The sequence below is a fragment of the Bombina bombina genome, chromosome 1 (genome assembly GCF_027579735.1).
Source record: "Bombina bombina isolate aBomBom1 chromosome 1, aBomBom1.pri, whole genome shotgun sequence".
Lineage (NCBI taxonomy): Eukaryota > Metazoa > Chordata > Amphibia > Anura > Bombinatoridae > Bombina > Bombina bombina.
This window is the reverse complement of record NC_069499.1, coordinates 980,532,824-980,556,020: the sequence shown is the minus strand read 5'-3', so window position 1 is coordinate 980,556,020 and position 23,197 is coordinate 980,532,824. Positions and strand designations below refer to the sequence as shown.

The 23,197-nt window shown below is 35.9% G+C and overlaps 1 protein-coding gene across 1 annotated transcript in view; it reads right to left on the bottom strand.

Annotated features, from left to right (window-relative positions):
• Positions 1-23,197, bottom strand: part of NTSR1 (neurotensin receptor 1) — a 466,932-nt gene that overhangs the window by 294,487 nt on the left and 149,248 nt on the right. The window lies entirely within an intron of this gene.

Here is a 23,197-nt window from a genome sequence, read left to right as displayed (position 1 = left end):
GACATCCGGAGCTGCAGAAGTCTTCATCCTATCCGGGCAGAAGAGGACATCCGGACCGGCAGACATCTTCATCCAAGCGGCATCTTCTATCTTCATCCATCCGGAGCGGAGTGGAGCCATCTTCTTCCAGCTGACGCGGATCCATCTTTCTTCCCCGACGCCTACTCACTGAATGAAGGTTCCTTTAAATGACGTCATCCAAGATGGCGTCCTTCGAATTCCGATTGGCTGATAGGATTCTATAGGATGAAGACTTCTGCCACTCCGGATGTCCTCTTTTGGTCCATCGGTGCCCGGCTGGGTGAACACGACTCAAGGTAGGGAGATCTTCAGGGGGGTAGTGTTAGGTTTATTTAAGGGGGGTTTGGGTTAGAGTAGGGGTATGTGGGTGGTGGGTTGTAATGTTGGGGGGTGGTATTGTGTTTTTTTTTACAGGCAAAAGAGCTGATTACTATGGTGCATGCCCCGCAAAAAGCCCTTTTAAGGGCTGGTAATAGTGCTGTTAACTTTTTTAATTTAGATTAGGGTAGGGAAATTTTTTTTATTTTGGGGGGCTTTGTTATTTTATTAGGGGGCTTAGAGTAGGTGTAATTAGCTTAAAATTATTGTAATCTTTTTTTATTTTTTGTAATTTAGTGCGTTTTTTTGTATTTTAGTTTAGTTTATTTAATTGTAGGTAATTGTAGGTACTTGTAGTTAATTTATTTAATTAATGTATTGATAGTGTAGTATTAGGTTTAATTGTAACTTAGGTTAGGATTTATTTTACAGGTAATTTGGTAATTATTTTAACTAGGTAGCGATTAAAAAGTTAATAACTATTTAATAGCTATTGTACCTAGTTAAAATAAATACAAAGTTGTCTGTAAAATAAAAATTAACCCTAAAATAGCTACAATATAATTACTCGTTATATTGTAGCTATATTAGGGTTTATTTTACAGGTAAGTATTTAGCTTTAAATAGGAATACTTTAGTTAATAATAATTAATTTATTTCGTTAGATTAAAATTATATTTAATTTAGGGGGGTGTTAGGGTTAGGGTTAGACTTAGCTTTAGGGTTTAATACATTTATTATAATAGCGGCGAGGTCCGGTCGGCAGATTAGGGGTTAATTCTTGAAGTTAGGTGGCGGCGATGTTAGGGAAGGCATATTAAGGGTTAGTACTATTTATTATAGGGTTTGCGAGGCGGGAGTGCGGCGGTTTAGGGGTTAATAACTTTATTAGAGTAGCGGCGAGGTCTGGTCGGCAGATTAGGGGTTAATAAGTGTAGTTAGGTAGCGGTGACATTGGGGGGGCAGATTAGGGGTTAATAAATATTATGTAGGTGTCGGCGATATTAGGGGCAGCAGATTAGGGGTTCATAGGGATAATGTAGGTGGCGGCGGTGTGCGGTCTGCAGATTAGGGGTTAAAAATATTTATTATAGTGGCGGCGATGTGGGGGGACCTCGGATTAGGGGTACATAGGTAGTTTATGGGTGTTAGTGTACTTTATAGCACAGTGGTTAAGAGCTTTATAAACCGGCGTTGGCCCATAAAGCTCTTAACTACTGACTTTTTTCTGTGGCTGGAGTCTTGTCGGTAGAGGGTCTACTGCTCACTTCAGCCAAGACTCCAAATACCGGCGTTAGGAAGATCCCATTGAAAAGATAGGATATGCAATTGGCGTAAGGGGATCTGCGGTATGGAAAAGTTGCGGCTTGAAAGTGAGCGTTAGACCCTTTCCTGGCTGACTCTAAATACCAGCGGGCGGCCAAAAGCTTTTGACGGCTACCGCAGAACTCTAAATCTAGGAGTCAGATAGCTACAATATAATTAATAATTACATTATAGCTATTTTAGGGTTTATTTTTATTTTACAGGCAACTTTGTATTTATTTTAACTAGGTACAATAGCTATCATATAGTTAATAACTATTTAATAGCTACCTAGTTAAAATAATTACAAATTTACCTGTAAAATAAATCCTAACCTAAGTTACAAATACACCTAACAAACACTATCAATAAATTAATTAAATAAATAAACTACAATGATCTAAATTAAAATACAATTAAATAAACTAAACTATATTACAAAAAAACCAAACACTAAATTACAAAAAATAAAAAAATATTACAAGAAGTTTAATCTAATTACACTTAATCTAAGCCCCCTAATAAAATAAAAAAGCCCCCCAAAATAATAAAATTCCCTATCCTATACTAAATTACAAATAGCTCTTTTACCAGCCCTTAAAAGGGCTTTTTACGGGGCATTGACCCAAAGTAATCAGCTCTTTTACCTGTAAAAAAAATAAATACAATACCCCCCAACATTACAACCCACTACCCACACACCCCTACTCTAAAACCCACCACCCACACACCCCTACTCTAAAACCCACCCGATCCCCCCTTAAAAAAACCTAGCACTACCCCATTGAAGATCACCCTACCTTGAGCCGTCTTCACCCAGCCGAGCTGAACTCTTCATCCTATGTGGGCACAAGTGGTCCTCCAGCCGGGCAGAAGTCTTCATCCGATCGGGGCAGAAGAGGTCCTCCATCCAGCAGAAGTCTTCATCCAAGTGGCATCTTCTATCTTCATCCTTCCGGCGATGAGCAGCTCCATCTTGAAGACCTCCGGCGCGGAACATCCTTCTAGGCTGACGACTACCCGGCGAATGGCTGGTCCTTTAAATGACGTCATCCAAGATGGCGTCCCTCAAATTCCGAATGGCTGATAGGATTCTATCAGAATTAAGGTAGGAAAAATCTGATTGGCTGATGTAATCAGCCAATCGGATTGAAGTTCAATCCGATTGGCTGATTGCATAAGCCAATAGAATGCAAGGTCAATTTTTCCTACCTTAATTCCGATTGGCTGATAGAATCCTATCAGCCACTCGGAATTTGAGGGACGCCATCTTGGATGACATCATTTAAAGGACCAGCTATTCGTCGGGTAGTCGTCAGCCGAGAAGGATGTTCCGCTCCGGAGGTCTTCAAGATAGAGCCGCTCATCGCCGGAAGGATGAAGATAGAAGATGCCGCTTGGATGAAGACTTCTGCTGGGTGGAGGACCTCTTCTGCCCCGATCGGATGAAGCCTTCTGCCCGGCTGGAGGACCACTTGTGCCCGGATCAGATGAAGAGTTCGACCGGCTGGGTGAAGACGGCTCAAGGTAGGGAGATCTTCAATGGGGTAGTGTTAGGTTTTTTTAAGGGGGGATCGGGTGGGTTTTAGAGTAGGGGTGTGTGGGTGGTGGGTTGTAATGTTGGGGGGGTATTGCATTTATTTTTTTTACAGGTAAAAGAGCTGATTACTTTGTGGCAATGCCCCGCAAAAAGCCCTTTTAAGGGCTGGTAAAAGAGCTGATTACTTTGGGGCAATGCCCAGCAAAAGGCCCTTTTAAGGGCTATTTGTAATTTAGTTTAGGATAGGGAATTTTATTATTTTGGGGGGCTTTTTTATTTTATTAGGGGGCTTAGATTAGGTGTAATTAGATTAAACTTCTTGTAATATTTTTTTTATTTTTTTGTAATTTAGTGTTTGTTTGTTTTTGTAATATAGTTTATTTAATTGTATTTTAATTTAGATCATTGTAGTTAATTTATTTAATTAATTTATTGATAGTGTAGTGTTAGGTGTATTTGTAACTTAGGTTAGGATTTATTTTACAGGTAAATTTGTAATTATTTTAACTAGGTAGCTATAAAATAGTTATTAACTATTTAACAGCTATTGTACCTAGTTAAAATAAATACAAAGTTGCCTGTAAAATAGAAATAAACCCTAAAATAGCTACAATGTAATTATTAATTATATTGTAGCTATCTTAGGGTTTATTTTAGAGGTAAGTATTTAGTTTTAAATAGGATTAATTTATTTAATTATAGGAATATTTATTTAGATTAATTTAAATAATATTTAAGTTAGAGGGGTGTTAGGGTTAGACTTAGGTTTAGGGGTTAATTCATTTAATATAGTGGCGGCAGTGTAGGGGGGTAGATTAGGGGTTAATCCATGTACTATAGGTGGCGGCGGTATAGAGGGCGGCAGATTAGGGGTTAATAGGTATAATGTAGGTGGCGGTGGGGTCCGGGAGCGGCATTTAGGGGTTCATATATTTATTATAGTGGCGGCGGGATCCGGGAGCGGTGGTTTAGGGGTTAATATATTTATTATAGTTGCGGCGGGGTCCGGGAGTGGTGGTTTAGGGGGTAAAACAGTATAGTATAGTGTGGTTGCTTAGTGACAGGCTAGTAAGAAAGCTGCGAAGAAGCCAATGAGCAGTGAGATCGATGACTGTCAGTTATCAACAGTCCGCTGCTCAATGCTCCGTACTTGGTGCGTGGCTTCTTGACAGCTTTTTTGATAACTTTGGCGAACTTATTCAGGTCCGCGGCGGCGATGTTAGGCTAGCTTAGGCGAGCGTATTGGGGCCGTCGAATGCAGGTAAGTTGACGGCTTGATACATAGGGGCCATAGTCTTTTTAAATAATGCAACTTTGCAATTTACGTCTATTTCACCATACATACTGTAAACATAAGCATTTTCCACTTAACCATTAATATTCATGCACTGAATAATTTTAGATAATTTGGGGTAATTTTAAAATTTACGTCTAAACATCTGAACACCTAATCAATAAAAATTCTAAGGAGTCTATTTTCACATTTAGGGCCAGATTACATGTGGTGTGCTAATTAAAGCTTGGGTTGTAATAAGCAATATAGCTGGACTGTGCTATTATTAGCACACAACTTGCTATTACAAGTCCATGGTAAATCCCATTTACCAGAGAAGGGTTAGCGCGGCCAAAATTGTTTTAGCAAAACCTAAAGATTCAATGGCTATCGCAACTGTGCTAAGTAGCGCTGATAATACAAGTTGAAAGTTATAGGTTGCACTCAAGTAAAAGCCAAAACTCTGCTAGAATATTTAGTGCAACTTGTTTTTCAACAAAATACATCAAAAGCATATAACAATAAGGTATTACCCTCATATATACACTTAATATTAATAACAAGACTTTAAAAGGGATATGGTATATGGCAAGGTGTTTGACCTTTAAACATGCAATATCATTTGTAATATGTTTTAACCCTTTCCGGTCCTATACAATTGCTCTTAGTGCTCCAGCAGGTCTTGTTTAATTTTCTGAAAACAAAAAATATACCTGGTGTGTGCATGGCCCACTCCCAACGGGAGACTTCCACTGAGTTTTCTGTTTCTCTGAGCAGCCCTCGAGAACTGGTGATGTCTAGCTGCTGGCTTTTGGCTTGTGGCGGCTCTTAACGTGCATTGTGGTTTATGGGGGTTTCCTGAGGGCATGACCTGGATGGAATTGGTTCATATGCATGTGGTCATGCCCCTTGGGTCATTGTATGTTGTTGCTCGCTTCCCCTGTCACAATCGTTTCCTGGGGGTGGAGTTGGGTGAGAGTGAAGCGTGCACTAAAGCAAGAAATTACGTATGGGTTCTGTTGGTTGTTTTGCTTGCTAGTCAAAGCAGATGAGCTTGCTATTGGCCACAATGATTGCCTGTAAGGCCCAGAGAAAATGTGCACAGCAACTATGTTTACTTCTTCCGGGTCTTCCCAGGAGAATAGTTATGTCGGAATGTATCCGACATTGGACCGCAAGCGGTAAATCCCTTTGTCGGATGCATTCCGACATAGGACTGGAAATGGTTAATGTGTTTTGATAGAAATAGTTGAAATTCCTGTGTTCTTCACTTAGAATTTTTTGTTATTTTTATTTGTAAATATATATTTTTATATATAGCTGTATATACAATATACTGTATATCTCTTAATATATATATATATACCGTATATATATATATATATATATATATATATATAGGTATAGATAATTATATATATATATATATATATATATATATATACACACACACAGAGAAGCACACTCACAGGAACGAACAACTGGCTCAATACTATTTACCACCTGGGTGCAGCTTCTTTTAGCCCAGTAATGCTTTTCACAGAGAAGAACTTCCCTGTAGCATATCAGTCTGATCCCGCCTATTACGGTCAGTCCATCGCTGTAATACCAGGCAATTCCTCTCTGAACAAGGAACACATCATACCTTTGTGTATTAATCTCCTTATGGGAAAAAGGGGCAACCAGACGTGTACTCCTTGCTCAGTGTGCTTAGAGGAATACTGCTACACCTCACTGACGAGGCCCAATGAAGGCCGAAACGATCGTCTGGGGTTGCTGTGTTCCTTGTTCAGAGAGGAATTGCCTGGTATTTTGGCACTTGACTGACCGTAATAGGTGGGATCAGACTGATATACTACAGGAAAGTTCTTCTCTTTGAAAAGCTTTACTGGGCTAAAAGAAGTTGCACCCAGGTGGTAAATCGCCATATAACAGGCTAACAATGGTATTGAGCTGGTTGTTCGTTCCTGTGAGTGCACTTCTCTCTGTATATATATATATATATATATATATATATATACACACTCTATATATTTGCCATAAACATAAACAGATACATATAGAAATATATATTTAAAGATAAAAATCTTCTATGTAAAGAACATAGGAATTTATAGTATTCCTAATGCATCTTTGGCTTTAGCACAGTCTATCTAGGGCAGTGTAGACTAGCAAGAGAGCAATAGTTTTTTTGTTTCCAGTTCCATAAAAGTCTATGGGAGAGGTAGTTAGCGTGGTTGCGAAATCCACACTAAAAAAAAAATAGCACAAAACTATTAATCTGTCCCTTATTAGTTTATAACAATTTTTTGAGCAATATTTTAAAATTATCATATGTAAAATATCTTTTTTTGTTTATAAAATATGTCCTGGCCATGATTACCATGACGTTAGAGCTCTGGTTAACAGCTTCGCAAAACTAAATTTTTGTTGCACAAAACACATCAAAAATACATATTGCACACAAAAGTTATAAAGGCTCAAAGATATGAGATCTCAGGTGTTAGAAAAAAAGGCAGACAAAGAGCTTTAACATTGATATATATATATATATATATATATATATATATATATATATATATATATATATTTATTTATTTACAGACATACAGTATATACATATAAAAACACTTAAATACATATGTATGCATATATACACATATTTATGCATATAAATGCATTGAAGCCCTTTGCAGTTAAGTAGATGATAACATGTAAAAACATATTTATGCAATATTCATATTTCATAAAGTGTTATAGTGTGAATTTATTGTAAATATCTCACATTCCATTGTTCTTCACATAGCAGAATATGGTCTCTATACATATATATCTATACCTAATCATGTTTTTATTTATTTTTGAATAAAGAGAACATATTCTTCAATGTGAAGAACATTGGAATTTGAATAAGGGTTAGCGCACATGATAATATGCAATCGAGTTTGCGAGTGAGTAGGGTGTTAGGTTTTTTTACACTTTCATTTGCTCCATTGACTACTATGGGGAATACGTGAACTCACACGCAATATTGTAAGTTCGGCTTTTGCGCTTATTGGGTTAGCGTGCAAACAAAAACAGTTTACTTTCAACACTCATAATACAAGCGCAACCCGACATGCGCAAAAAGCTTACTTCTAGTGCAATTAACGCTTGAGCAGGAGCGTTAATTAGTGCTCTATTTGTAATATGGCCCTATATATGCATATATATATATATATATATGTCCTCCTCAGTTAGCAAAATTCTATATTTCTATAACTATATTACATTAATGGTGTATCACAGGCGTCTAAAGCTAATTGCATGCGTCTCACACACATTTCAAAAATTCAAGAATGTCCAAGATAAAAAAGTTGCTATTTTTTTTTTTCTATAAGCTGGCTTTTTGCTAATAGTGTCCCTTTAAAGAATATATTTGTGGGCTAGTAGAAGGAATGCTATCATTAGACATGAATGGATTTACAAGGAAGGTAGAAAGCTAGATAGGCTTTACTTATGAGTATCAGCAAGCTACACCTGTCCACGATTAGAGGATTGAAAATCCTTCTAGCAACAAAAAATCAATCATTCTCTATCTTCAGAATTTAATCAATTTGGTTTGTAAGAGGCAACAAACCGATAAATATGCTGTCGGAAGCAATTTCGTTTATCGACTGCTTCTGATGGAGCGTTATACCACAACACCGGCTGCCGAAAATATTTTTGCGTCCCATAGAAGCTATAAGAAGCCGTAAGCAGTAATTTACACCAGATTTCCAATTAAAGCACAAACTGTTAATATGCTGTTGGAGGATGTTAATACATTTAAAAATATTTCACCCAGCTCAACTAGGTGTAAAAGAGGAAAAAATAACTTTTTGAGACCCGGTTCCCATAGAGACTTTAAAACTTGCAATTAATGCAAGTGTTTCAATGTAGAAATAAATTGTAAAATGTAATATTTATTGTTGTCCCATGTATAGAAATAGTTGCACTTATTTTCTCATGGAAATATCGATATGCATTTTCATATTAACATATACATAGAATATATATTTATATCTACAAAATTCAAACAAGACCCATGCCTAGGGCAGCAATAAATATTACATATATTAATAAAGTAGAAAATGTAATTATAATATAAAGTACTATTTGCTTATAGTTAAAAAATATATGTATTATAAGTGTATCTTTGTTTATGTTTCTCTTTAGAAGGGATCACAGGTAAAGAGTGAAGACGTTAAACTTACATTTTTTTGGTTACCATAGCAAATAACTTATTAAGGTGTGATTTTCAAGAAACTTAACGTCGGATGGAAGCGTTAACTCAAAGTTAAATTACACCTACACGAAAAGAGCAACTGTGAGCACCGCACTATATTTTTCAATGGAAACATGGTACATGGCCGGCCATTTCAATAACTTACGTCTCCATTTTTTTACTGCTCAATGGAAGTGAGTCCTTATTCAGCAGGCAAATTATTGCTATAAAACAGTAGTAGGTAAAGATTAAACAGACAATAAACTTTAAAACAAGACTCACAAATGGATGTCATATACTAATTAATTGAAACAACGACACAAATTAATACCCCTCTATTGTATCTGCCAATCAATCACACATTCAATCCAAACTATGCATTCACCTCTATTAAGCATTTGTTTTCTTTTGAGGATCATTATTATTCTTGGACATGTCAGTATACAAAGGACAATTTCTAATCAATCCATCAACTTTGATACCAGTGTGTTGCTTGGAGATGCCACATGAAGGTTTTGACAACATCAGTCGATCAGGCTGAATTTGTCTGTTGCTAGGGCAGTAATCTGTATCTCTCAGACTGCATCATTTGCTTTTGTATTCAGTTATTTCATTTTTTTAAAGGGACATGAAAAAGGGACACGATTCAGATAGAACATGCAATTTTAAACAACTTTCCAATTAACTTCTATTATCAAATCTGCTTCATTCTCATGGCATCTTTTGCTGAAGGAGCAACATTGCATTACTGGGAGCTAGCTTAACATATCTAGTCAGCCAATGACAAGAGACAAATGTGTGTAGCCACCAATCACCAGCTGGTTCCCACTAGTGTAGAATTTGTACATATTCTTTTTCAACAAACAATACGAAGAAAATAAAGTAAATTTGAAAAAAGAAGTGAATTTAAAAGGGTCTTAAAATGACATGATCTATCTGAATCATGCAAGTTTCATTTTGAGTTTCCTATCCCTTTAACTATAACTACAAGCTAAGTTTGAGAACTGTGTTTTATCATTTAAGCTAATATTCAAGGCAATTGCAACTGTGTCTATCAACATAAAAGCAGAGACCACACTAGGTTAACCCCTTAACGACTGAGGACGTGCAGGGTACGTCCTCAGAAAAAAGGCAGTTAATGCCTGAGAACGTACCCTGCACGTCCTCAGTGTGGAAAGCAGCTGGAAGCGATCCTGCTCGCTTCCAGCTGCTTTCCGGTTATTGCAGTGATGCCTCGATATGGAGGCATCCTGCAATAACCTTTCACAGCCATCCGATGCAGAGAGAGCCACTCTGTGGCCCTCTCTGCACCGGACATCGATGGCCGGTATCGTTGGTGGGTGGGAGCCGGTATGGGAGGTGGGTGGCGGCCATCGATGGCCCTGGTCATGTGGAGGGGGGCGGGATCGTGGGCGGGGGAGTCCGGGGGGCATCACACGTGTATTATTAAAGGGACATGCCACCCTCATTTTTTCTTTTCTGATTTAGAAAGAGAATGCAATTTTAAACATCTTTCATATTTACTTATATTATCTAATTTGTTTTATTCTATTGATATTCTTTGATGAAAAGCATATCTAGATATGCTCACTAGCTGCTGATTGGTTGCTGCACATAGAAGCCTCGTGTGATTGGCTCACCATGTGCATTGCTTTTTCTTCAACTAAGTATATTTACAAAATGAAGCAAAATAAATAATGGAAGTAAATTGTAATGTTGTTTAAATTTCTATTCTCTATCTGAATCATGAAAGAAAGATTTTGGGTTTAGTGTCCCTTTAATGAAATCAGGGAAATCATATATTATATGGGTTCTGATCAATGTGCAAGTAGTTTGTGATTCATCTTGAAGCAAAATGTTCACAACTCATATACTTTGTCTCATTGGGGTAGAGTTACCAAGCAGCCGATGCTGCAATGTACCCCCAATGTTTTCGGCTCGCTGGAAACATAAGTTAAGAAGCAGCGGTCATAAGACCGCTGCTCCTTAACTCGTCCGCCACCTCTGATACGATCAGGATGATTGACACCCCCTGCTAGCAGCCGATTGGCTGCGAATGTGCAGGGGGCGGCATTGCACAAGCATTTCACTAGAAATGCTTGTGCAATGTTAAATGCCGACAGCATATGCTGTCGGCATTTAGCAATGCAGGGCGGACATGATTTGCTGCAGCGAATCATGTCCGCCCGGCATTTGATAAATCTGCCCCTTTGTATTTGAGAAGCTTGAGCAAGATCAGTTCCCATAAATAAAATGCACTTATATTACAGGTAAATACATTCTTTAATCTGTTTGAAAATGCCATAAATGATGCTGTAATGTTTGTCTTTTTTTATTTTGAATATCTTCTTTTTTCTGTATACTAGGCAACATTGGTTATGGGTACAGGGCTTGGTTACTCATATACTCATACATAATGGTTGTCCAAAGGAAGGAACACAATTTGAACCTGTTGCGAACACTGCTATTATATATTTCCTAAGAAGATAACTTGCTACCTGGTTCTGCTGTCATGGAAATTATAATACATGAAACTAAGAGAATTACATTTTATAACATAAGTAACTTTTAACTCAATCTATATTAAATACATTTTAAGCCTATCAGAATCCCCCCACCCCCCAGATTTTTATTTATTTATTAGTAATAACAATATTTTATAGCAGCCCAGGTACCATAAGAACATTGAATTAGAAAAGTATGTATCTCAAAAATCTCCCTAAAGCATGCACAATTGAAAATATTATATATGTTTAACACAAAAAATAAATAAATAATTAAATAAATAATGTTAGTGTCAATGTTCCCTACTTCACTATTAAACACTGCAGCTGGTTCAGTCCTGGGCTCTATCTATGTGTTCAGTGTATATATTTCTAGATGAATGTGTATATGTTTCTAGCACGTATCTTGCTAAGTAATTGCTCACTTGAGGCTTGTTTATATAGGTGCATATTTTGGTTTTGATTAAGAGAATTGTATAGCCCTTAAACATAAAAAAAACGTGGTGGCTTTAAAATAAGACATTTTACAATATCCTTTCAAAAGCTGTTATATGACATAAAGCTATTAAACAGACAATACATCTTGCACACAATTCAATATGGCCATACAAAGATTCCATATACATGGAATTATTTACTATTAGTTATTATGATGAGGCTTTTTATATTGCACAATGAAAAATTAAAAAAAAAATTTGAAATAACTTTCTCTATAGGTTTTTACATAACACCCCTTATTAAAGGGCATCATTAAAGGGCCTCCTCCCTTCTCCGTCTATTTTTTATTTTTGAATTATAATTTACTACTCAATTTTAGTCTTCCAAACTAATGCGTTCTCTAATTAATTTACTATTTATTTATAAGCGTAATAATTTTACATCTTGGTTTTTAGATGTATACTTTAGCTAATCCTTTTAGCACTGTATTGCGAGATTACGTATATGAATATGTAACTTTTATACTTTCATATCAAAATATGTATAAATCTAAAATATTTGCTACATAATGCCACAGAAAATCCAAGCGAAAAATGTGTCATATGCCATACATTAATTAAAATTAATTATTTTTCATGATTCAAATAGAGCGATTTTAAACAACTTCCAAATTACTTCTTTTATCCAATTTGCTTTAGTCTCTTGTTATTATTTTTTTGAAGGAGCAGCCATGCACTACTGGCAGCTATATAAAGACATCTGGTAAACAAATTAAAAAAGGAATTTTTATGCAGCCACCAATCAGTAGCTAGATCACAGTAATGCATTGCTCTCCCACCCAGAAAAATACTGCAGCATTCTGCATAGTGATTGGGTAGCTTAGATCACCAGATAATTTACATCTGTCTCCATTTGACTAGAAATAAAGAGCATGGATTCCACCAGGTTTTCCAAGAGGAATATCCCTTAACATGACTGTGCTAAAAAATGTAAAACATTTTGGCCTGGATTACAAGTGGAGCACAAACGTTTGAGCTTGAGCACTTTAACAACTGGAGGTCAGATAGCCCAGCCAATCTTACTCTTTACTCTTATATGGTGCGTGCTACAAGACCCTCTTCTTTTCACAAGGACAACACCTAAATTTCAAGTTTTGCGGTACGGCTATACCACTGAAAAATTGTCCTTTGTGTGCAGAATGGACAGGTCACCCGTATTACCCGCTAGCATTTTAGCCTAAACTGCAACTCTCCATTCTGCACTAAAAATATGGCTTTTGAGTGTGGAATTTTCAGATCACCAGTATTACAGTTTGTAAGGTCCGGCTATAGCGCTAGCATTATGGCTTATACCGACACCATCCATTGCGCTAAAATCCCCAAGTAGTTATGGATTTTGTAAAACAAAAATGTTTAACCCCAAAACCGCCGACCCACACATTGCAAATACTAAAATAAAGCTAATAACCCCTAAACCGCAAAAACAAAACACATCGCAAATACTAAACTAAGCCTATTAACCACTAAACCGCCGAGCCCCCACATCACGAGACACTAAATTAAACTATTAACCCCTAAACCTAACACCCCCTAACTTTAAATTAAGGTTACAATATAACTACCTTAAAATAAAAAAAATAAAAAACCTAAGCTTAAACTATAAATAAACTTAACATTACTATTTTAAAAACTAAAATAAACTAAAAATAAAAAACCTAAATTACAAAATAAAAAAATCCTAACACTGCGTAAAAAAACAAGTAAAAGTAAAAAAAGTCTAAATTTACAAAAATAAGAAAAATCTAAGATTACAAAAAACACCCTAATACCCCTATAAAAACAAAAAAGCCACCCCAAAATAAAAAAGCCCTAATCTAACAATAAATTACTAATAGCCCTTAAAAGGACTTTTGCAGGGCATTACCCTTAAGCAATCAGCTCTTTTACATTAAAAAATTACAAAGTCCCCCTAATTGTAAAACACCCCACCACCCAAAATAAAAATAAAAACTAACTCTAAAAAAAACTAAGCTACCTATTGCCTCTAAAGGGGCATTTGTAGATCTTTAATGCCCATTAAAGAAATGAAAAAGCCATAATCTAAAGAGAAAAACCCACCCAAAAAAAACAAAAAAACTAACACTAACCCCAAAAAATTTGCTCACCGTTCCATCTTCTTCCAGGCGGAAAAAATCTTCATTCAGGCGGTGACATCTTCATCCAGCGCAGGGACTTCTTTCTTCATCTTGGTGGCACGGAGCTGTGGTGGCGTGGAGCAGGAACAGCGACGATGGCGACATCCAGCGTGAAGCCTCCTCTTCATGCTGTCTCCGTTGCACACTGAAGATTGAATGCAAGAAACCCCTTTTATATTGGGGTACCTTGCATTCATATTGGCTGACATTTTCAAATTAGCCAATAGAATGAGAGCTGCTTAAATCCTATTGACTGTTCAAATCAGCCAATAGGATGTAAGCAGCTCTGTATAGAGTAGTCGTTAAGGAGTCATTATTGTAGATTTTGACGTTATTGGTTCGATTCCAATGCCCACCTATGGATATATATATTTTTTATAAAATGATTTCAAGATATGATCATTGATAGTTTATATGATTATTTGTTTAATATTTAATTTTTATATGATTATTTGTAAAAAAAAAAAAAAAAAAAAAAAAAAGAAATTGAATATTTGTCAATTATAGAGTGCACTGATAAATTTTTTTGGAAACGTGTTTGGTAATCACTTCTCTTTAAAATATTTAAAGTTTAAGGAATTAGTGCCCAGTATCTAAACATATTCTTAAAAACAGGGGCACTTTAATTAATTAAACTTTACAAACATGCTTTTTTTAAAAAAAATACTTTAAATACCATTTTGTTACAGTAAACAGACCGCGGATCCTCCAGTATTTTGCAGAAAGATGACGAATCCGGCTTCCTCCAATTGTTGTGTGCCCCACAAGCTGGACACCAATGGGGGCAGGCAACAATAGGAGGAAGCTAGATTCGTCATTGATCTGCTCAATACAGAAGGAGATGCGGGCAGAGGAACGGCGGTCTGGTTACTGTAACAAATGGTAAGTATTTTAGAAAAAATACATGTTTGTAAAGTTTAATGAATTAAAGTTCTCCTGTTTTTAAGAGAATTTTTAGATAGTGGACACTAATTCCTTAAATTTTACAATCATGTTAAAGTTTTAAGGCACTAGGAATTAAATGTATGTTTTAATGTTTTGTTTTTTGTAGTTTGATTGCTTTTTAAAAATATTAATGAAAGTGTGTATAGACGTTTATTTACCTTACCTCATATGTTAATATCTATCTATCTATCTATCTATCTATCTATCTATCTATCTATCTATCTATCTATCTATCTATCTATCTATCTATCATCTATCTATACAATCATTATGGACATACATAGGGTAAAAATATCCACAAATTAGAGGAGAGGAGGAGATTAAAAAAGGAAAGATATACAACACTACATTACTCCTTGAAAAAGCCAAATAACTTTTGGTGAAACGTAGGTCAGAAAGTTTAGAGTCTTACACGCTCAAAGGAGGCAGGGACATTGCCATTACACATACCTTGACACTCATTCCAAAATTGGGGGAGAATGCTGAGTGGCAGTCAGCTTTATCTTTTCTGTAGAACTGTCTGCTGTGTATTCTTGTCCTATATGTCCTGAGTGTTCAGTTTGTTTTTAAGTGTTTTAAAATAAATAGTTGGGGGAACTTCCGGGCAGCGCCCATGATAGGACGCATCACTGCATGCTGCTCCAGCTTTTCATCTGCAATCTTTGCAAATCGCTTGCCACCAATTTTATTCAGAGAAATAACTTGTAGAATCTAACTCTCCTGATGATGGTGTACAAAACAAACCCACAATCTGTCTGAATCGCTGTTGGCATCAGCGCTCGGAACTGCTACAACATCTAAGCAACAACTATACCCCCGGTGGGGCTCTCTGGGCCCTGTCGTTAAGCGGCACTTTTTGTGCCTATTGTTTATTCTCATATATATCCCTCAGATACTAAACTACAGCCAGGCCCTATCTATTAATCCTGGGGGCAAACATGCAGCAACTACAGGAAGCAATTGGCTTACTACTAGAAGAGCATTTCTTCAGGCTACATTTTACTGTGGATCGATGTTTCAACATCACAAAGATGGCCGCTTACAATCCTGCTGTTATTGAAGAGGAAACTAACGTAAAACTTCAATCCCAGCAAGACGCCTGGGCAGTATCTCTTTGCCACCTTCAACCAACAGTATTGGATCGCCAGACACTAGAGCCATCCGAAACATCCAGTGACGATGACATTCCTAGCGAGCTCTACCCGGAGAACACAACATTACCAGATCACACAACAGACCCCCGTGATACCAACTGCCGTGCCGTAATACCACCATCAATAATCCAAAGACGGAGCTTTCGAATTTACCTCCACTCTACTGGACACGAGGCGGCAGAGCTGCTGATGGCTTGGAAGTAGTTTGTGTGGAGATTCTGGTCTCTAAGCTGAGATGGTGTTTTGCCGTGTTTTTGGGACATGTTCCAACTGTGTTTACTGAAGCATGGCGTTCCGGAATTGGTTGAGGATACTGTACAAGTGGCTGAGGTATGAGAGTCAGTGACAGTGAAGTGTGCACATGAATATATCTCCAGCCGGACAACTTTGGGAACTGTTATTTTTTTCTTTTTTGTTTATTGCTCTCTCTGCTATAGGAACTCTCACTTGCAGCTAAGCCTGACATGCCTATTCCAGCTAACACTCATAGGAACCCTTACGGCGGCATTAGACCCTGTGGTCTGAGAGATGACACATGATTGAGCACTGCTGTTTTCTATCCTAGCTTGAAAACTGTGTGTATAACTATCCACCTTTTATGTTTGCAACTAGGGTATAGATCAACATTTGGACTTAGTGTTTAGACATAATAAGAAAGAACAACACGGAAGGGGCGCCAATGGTGCAGATCAATGAGGGTTTCTGAAGTGTACCAATGTACAGTGATAACAAGGTACTCACAATAGATGAAGGCATTCAATCATGCCAGTAGAGACGGGCTGGATTTTGGCAGCAATCCAGCTGGCTGAACAAGTAGGCAGCTCTCTATCAGTATCCAAACGGAGACAGGCTAAAGAAGTGAAACAAAGTACAGAGGCGCCAATGGTGCAGATCAATGGTGGTATAAGGCACAATCACACCCCAATATGCACAGGATACTCACATGTAGTGGAGGCAATCAAACTTGCCCATAGAGACAGGCTGGAATTCACAGCAGTCCAGCTAGCTGTTCCAAAGTGTGGTAGTAGGTGGGTGGGTTATAGAGTGTTGGTACTCTATAGTAGCATAGCAACAAGAAGTGGTAGTTCAAACACTTAGAGTGGATATGGTAAAAAGTAAATTTATTTAAAAAATATAAAAAATATATATATATATATAAAACAATACCACTCAGCTCAGTGTTAAAACATATATATCTTAAACATAATGATTACATGCGACGCGTTTCTCAGATATACTGTTTCCTCAGGCATGTTATTACACAATTCTTAACCTCCTTATATAGGGCTATGCTACTATGAATACACCCACATCCCACCCCCACCAATCGTTCAAATTATAACCAATCAGGAGCCATCATTTCACAATGTCACCGCCCTAATTACCATATACTGCATAAATTCTATATGTATATTCAAATAGTCTTTCAAACAAGTGAATAAGCTGGGTGTTTCTAAATTTGTATTTTTATATGCATTTGTATTGTCCAAATGCCTAACATTTTGTGATCGAAAATTTACAATCTATGCTATTCGTAATTTCTAACATATCATAGGATGACTTGGTTGTCAATCACTCTATGGTCAGATGACTTACAAGATGGACCCAATCATTTGTCTATATAGCTGTCACTCATATCGATAATTTGCGCTTAGATTCCTACCCATTTCCACACTGTCACTCTGGGTGCGCATGTCCAATCAGGGCACTGACTGGAGACGCGCCTCCACCACCAATGCGTGACGTAATGTACCGTGATTGGCGTGCACTGAAGTGTATCATGCCAATTCACGGGCGGAGGTAAACAAAGTCTCCCATTGGTCTAACCGCCAATGCGTGACGTAATGTACCGTGATTGGCGTGCACTGAAGTGTCTCATGCCAATTCACGGGCGGAGGTAAACAAAGTCTCCCATTGGTCTAACCTGCAATCACATGGTAGAGATTTTCGTATCTTCACAAGTAGTATTGCAGGCTGTCAATATGAGCCAACCATAAAGGCAAAACTCCCATTGGTCCTGCCTGTGTTCTTATCGAATGAACTGTGACTATTGGTCTGTAGGGGGAAAGATAATCAAAACCAAGATATGTACTACAATTAGAGCCGATTGTTCTCTAGACTATTGTTCTACTATATTGCGTAATTCTGTTTATGAAACCAGCCACAAAGTGAGGCACCCACTTGAGGGGAATACCAATTCCCATGCCAACAGATAAGTTATATTAACTTATTAACGTGTGTCAAATGTGCATGTCAGGAGTAATTCAGATATAACAAGTAATGTTTATATATATCTCCCTTTCTCTCATTGCCTATATGTGTTCTTAAGTCCCCGCAAAGACAAATGTATTAAATTCAAATACCATGCATAATAATATAAATGTGTCTATATAATGTTAAAGTGCAATTCTAAATGATTGGCTCAAAATATTACAAAAAGTGCTAGATGATAATTAATATTCTCTAGTGACTGTAAGTTCAATCGTGTCTATTATGTTCTCTCTATATAAAGTAATGTGCCTAAATTACCTAACAATGCTATACAATAACTCCCTTGTGCAGACAGTGACAATATATGTAAATAAATTATTGTAATAACCCCCTTATCGGGAGTGTCAGTGTAAATAGTAACTAATTGGAAAGACATATAATTTACAAGTGATATGTATCTGGGTGTATAGTGTTATGATATTAACTTTATAAATTTACTCCCTATGAAGGGATGTGGACGTGAGCCTAAAAGAAAATTATAATAAAAATTGACATATCAATATAATGACAGGATACCAATGATCCCTAGTCTAAGGTGTTGATGTGAATGATAACTAATAGTGATACCCAAAATAAGGGATGTGAATGCTAATGGCAGGGTTAAATTTATATATGTTGGTGAGTATATTACATAGGAGGTGAGCTATGTTCATCTAGGGACAGTGGCATATGAAATACAACCTAATATACAGATTCCATATATAGATATATAGTAACCAATACTAAGATCCTTACTAATGAGAAGCAATGATCAATTGTGCAGAAATGCAACTAAGCAAATACTATGGAGTCAATGACTTCATTAAGCCCCGTGGGAAACAGTGTTTGGAATTTAAATATCCAATATGTTTCCCTTTGTCTCAAACGGGTGAATCTGTTATAGTGATGGCTGATTGGGATGCTTTCTAGTGGCGTAATGCTGAATGAGCATCCACCTTGTAACTAGTAACTAATAACTAATAAGTTTACAATGTTTTAACTAATTTTTCCTGCTGAACATTATAAAGTTTAACTGCACTAAGTTAGGTACCCTGTTCTGGTAAAACAGAGACCAGTCAAAGCTTTTCCAATAAATATTTTATTGAATATCCTTTTTCTAAACTTGGATTCTAGGGGCTTACATTTATGATATGTCTATAACTTTTACCCCTATGCATTATACCATTAATGCTGAGCTGTCAGCGGCCGAGACGGCAAAAGCATGTTCCCCTTTTTTTTACCACCTTAATATTGGGGGGATTAATATATGATATTCATACATAGCAGATAATACACTTTACTTGCTATATTGATACTGGTTTTACCATTGCAGAGCTTTTTCTGTACAGCATTACTCTCTTACAAAATTAAATATTTATCTGGCCTCCACTTAATAAAGACACCATAGGTTTCATAGCTTATCCTTTAAAATAAACTGATTTGGCCCCTATAAATTCATAAATTTGGGAAAGTTTTCTAATTAGCCCTAGTGGCAAGCAACCAACTTTCCTACATTAAAACAAAACTAGCTTTACTTATTGTAATGTACCTACTTCCTTATAACATAGATTTCTAGGTCCACCATAGATATTAAGATATTAATTTATTATGTCTTCTTGTTATTGTTCTTATTGAAGATGTCCAATCACTATAAAACATTTTTTGTAAATAGTTAAGAACCTTGGGGTGGCCGACAGTTGTTTATATCCCTCTGGGTAGTTTAGGTCCATTGAGTCCCCAAATCAGAGTTTGTTATTAAAATGTATAGTGCCTGGATGTGGATGTTTTCTCAAACGTTAGCATTCACCTGACAGGGATTTGTGTTTTCAAAAACTACCTATAAAACTTAAAACAGAGGTTTACCAATTGGGACCCAAAAGTGGTCCCCTAGTGTTTATAATTGTCTTCTGTAACTACATGTCTATGTAATACAGGGGGGTCCAAAAGAGGCCTCTGATGCCATCTAGAAGACATACCATTCTATAAATAAGTATGATATTTACTGTTTTTTGTTTTTTTTAATAATGCCATATAGGTATACTATGCACATTATGGTTTTATTACCTTTGTCTGTATAATTCGAAACAATTTTGTATATTGACTGTATTGAAAGGCATTGATTGTGCACTTTGAACTAAACCTCAATAAAAATCTTTAAAATAAAATAAATAGTTATCTTGATTTGTCCAGTTGCTGAGTGTTCCAAGGGGAATTGGTTGATCATGCTTACAACCTGAGAGCTCAGTGATTAGCTCTGTTTCACATTAGTTTGGTCCTTTTTCAGCCCAGTTTGCTTCTAGTATTTAACAGGACTTTACCATATATATTTTTTCTCTTTCTTTGAGGTTTCCTTGGACCATTCACTACATCGGACTATATCCTTTGTTACATATTGCTACAAATTGGATTATATTCTTTTTTGCATATTGTTACACATTGCTTCACAGTGTTGGTGGATCAACAATAGTTTTTGTTATATCTGCTTTGTTTCTTTTGGGAACTAATGCTGAGGAAGTCTTTATTATTATTTGTTTGAATATCACACTATTGCTTTTTCCATTTGTTGTATCCTTTCACGACAAGTAGAACACAAGCCGCATAGGTGAACCAACTTCTACCACACCACAAGCTGCAGGAATTTGTTCCAGGAGGAGAACTAATGGGAAGGATCACCTGCTGCTCTTACTTCATAAAGGATTAAGGGTCATAAGAAGGGCCATAAGAAGTTAGTAGAAACCAATTGGCGGGATCTAAGATTGACAGACGTGTTTTCATCAAATAGGGTATTCCTGCACTCATCATATAACTTTCTTCCACATAGTTCTACCTGGGATATATTAGGGACAGTAAATACTAAGTCCTGGTTTCGAACTGGGTTATGTATCTAGAGTTTTATTACTATTATATTCTAGTTTTTATACACATAATTATTAGAATAATACGTTCTGTTTTAAATATTGTACATATTAAAATGTGGTGTATTTGTGTATATATATAAATGTGGCAGAACGTATTGATACTCTTCCATTTTTTTAAGAAAAAAGCACAATGTTCTCTTAAAGGGACATAATACATATATACTTACTGTATATGCTAAATCACTTGAAAGTGATGCAGCATAACTGTAAAAAACTGACAGGAAAATATCACCAGAACATCTCTATGTAAAAAAGGAAGATATTTTACCTCACAATTTCCTCAGCTCACCAGAGTAAGTACTGTGTAAAAAATCTTTCAGTAACAGATAAAAAATGGAAAAAAAAAGGAAGAAACAAACAGCAGCCAATCAGCATCAGCAGTGCTGAGGTCATGAACTCTTTTACTGTGATCTCATGAGATTTCATAGTAAACTTCCTTAAACTGAATAGAGAAATAACATAAGTGTGTATGAGGCACACTCCCTTGCAGGTCCCAGACAGGCATACTGGTTTGCTGCCTAAAGTCCTTTACTATGGGGTGTAAATACTTAGGACATTTTGAGGTAAAATATCTTTCTTTTTTACATAGAGATGTTCAGGTGATATTTTCTATTCAGTGTTTTACAGTTATACTGCATCCCTTTCAAGTGTTTCAACATTTGGGTATCATGTCCCTTTAGCAAAGTAAATATTCTCAAAAGTATGATATCTACCATTCATTTAAAATGTAATTACGAGTAGAGCAGTAGTTTGTACTCAGGTTTGAGCATTAAAATTGCTAGAATAAATTTTTATGTTCTGCAATTCGCCCTCATATTATGAGTTGAAAGTAAAAAATGTGCACTCTCGTGTTCGCAAAGTTGTGGTAACAAATAGGCTTATAGAATTAGCAAACGCAAAATCACATTCCCCCATCGACTTTAATGGACCCAAAAAAGTTGAAAAGATCCACCCACAAGTCGCGCAAACATGATCACAATTAATTAAATGCGCAACATAAGAAGATAATATTGCTTATTTCATAATCCAATGTTCTGTACATAGCATAATATATTCTATTTATTCTTAAAGAGATGTTTAAATATCTGAAGGATTTTTGCACAAATATATATCTAATACATACAGTATATATTATATATTAGATATAAAATTATATATATATATAGGTATGCATACATACAGATAGATATATATATGAATATCTATTAAATAATACATAGAACATATTCCCCTATGTGATTGACATTGGAATGTGAAATATTTACATGAAATACATAGTTTAACACTTAACACTTAAATATGAATATTGCATAAATTATCTTTCCTGCTTTCAACTATTTGACTACAAAGGGCTCCAATGCAACCACACACACACACGTATATATATATATATATATATATATATATATATATATATATATATATATATATATATATATATATATATATATATATATAAATAAATATATATATATGTGTGTACAAATATATTAATGTGTTTATATGTGTATATAAATACATATATACACATATAAATACATAAATACATATGTACACACATATAAACATATATATGTATATATACAGTATATATACATATATATATATATATATATATATATATATATATATATATATATATATATATATACATTTAGACATATATGTATATTTGCCCTTTTGCCTGCCTTTTTTAACACCGGAGACCTCGTATCTTTGAGCCCTTGCAACTTTTTATTGCAATCTTTTAAAAACAATTATTATTATATTGTGTTATTATAAGTGTAACTGTACTTTTAAATGTATTTTAATGTGTTTTGTGACAGTTGTTTAACTTACATAACAGTTAACTAGAGCACTGAAGTTGTAATCATCATTCTAGCATAAATCGTGATTGCGTTCCTTCATTCGCATTTACTTTCAACTTGTAATAAGGGGCGGAATTTAACTTGAGAGCAAACGTCCAAGAAAAGCCGATATCGGTTGCATGCAATCTATAGCGCTCCACTCGTCATCTAGCCCATATTGTATCCAGGCATAAAAAAATATTACTTTAACATTGGCAGTATTCCATTTGCAATAGAAGGATGT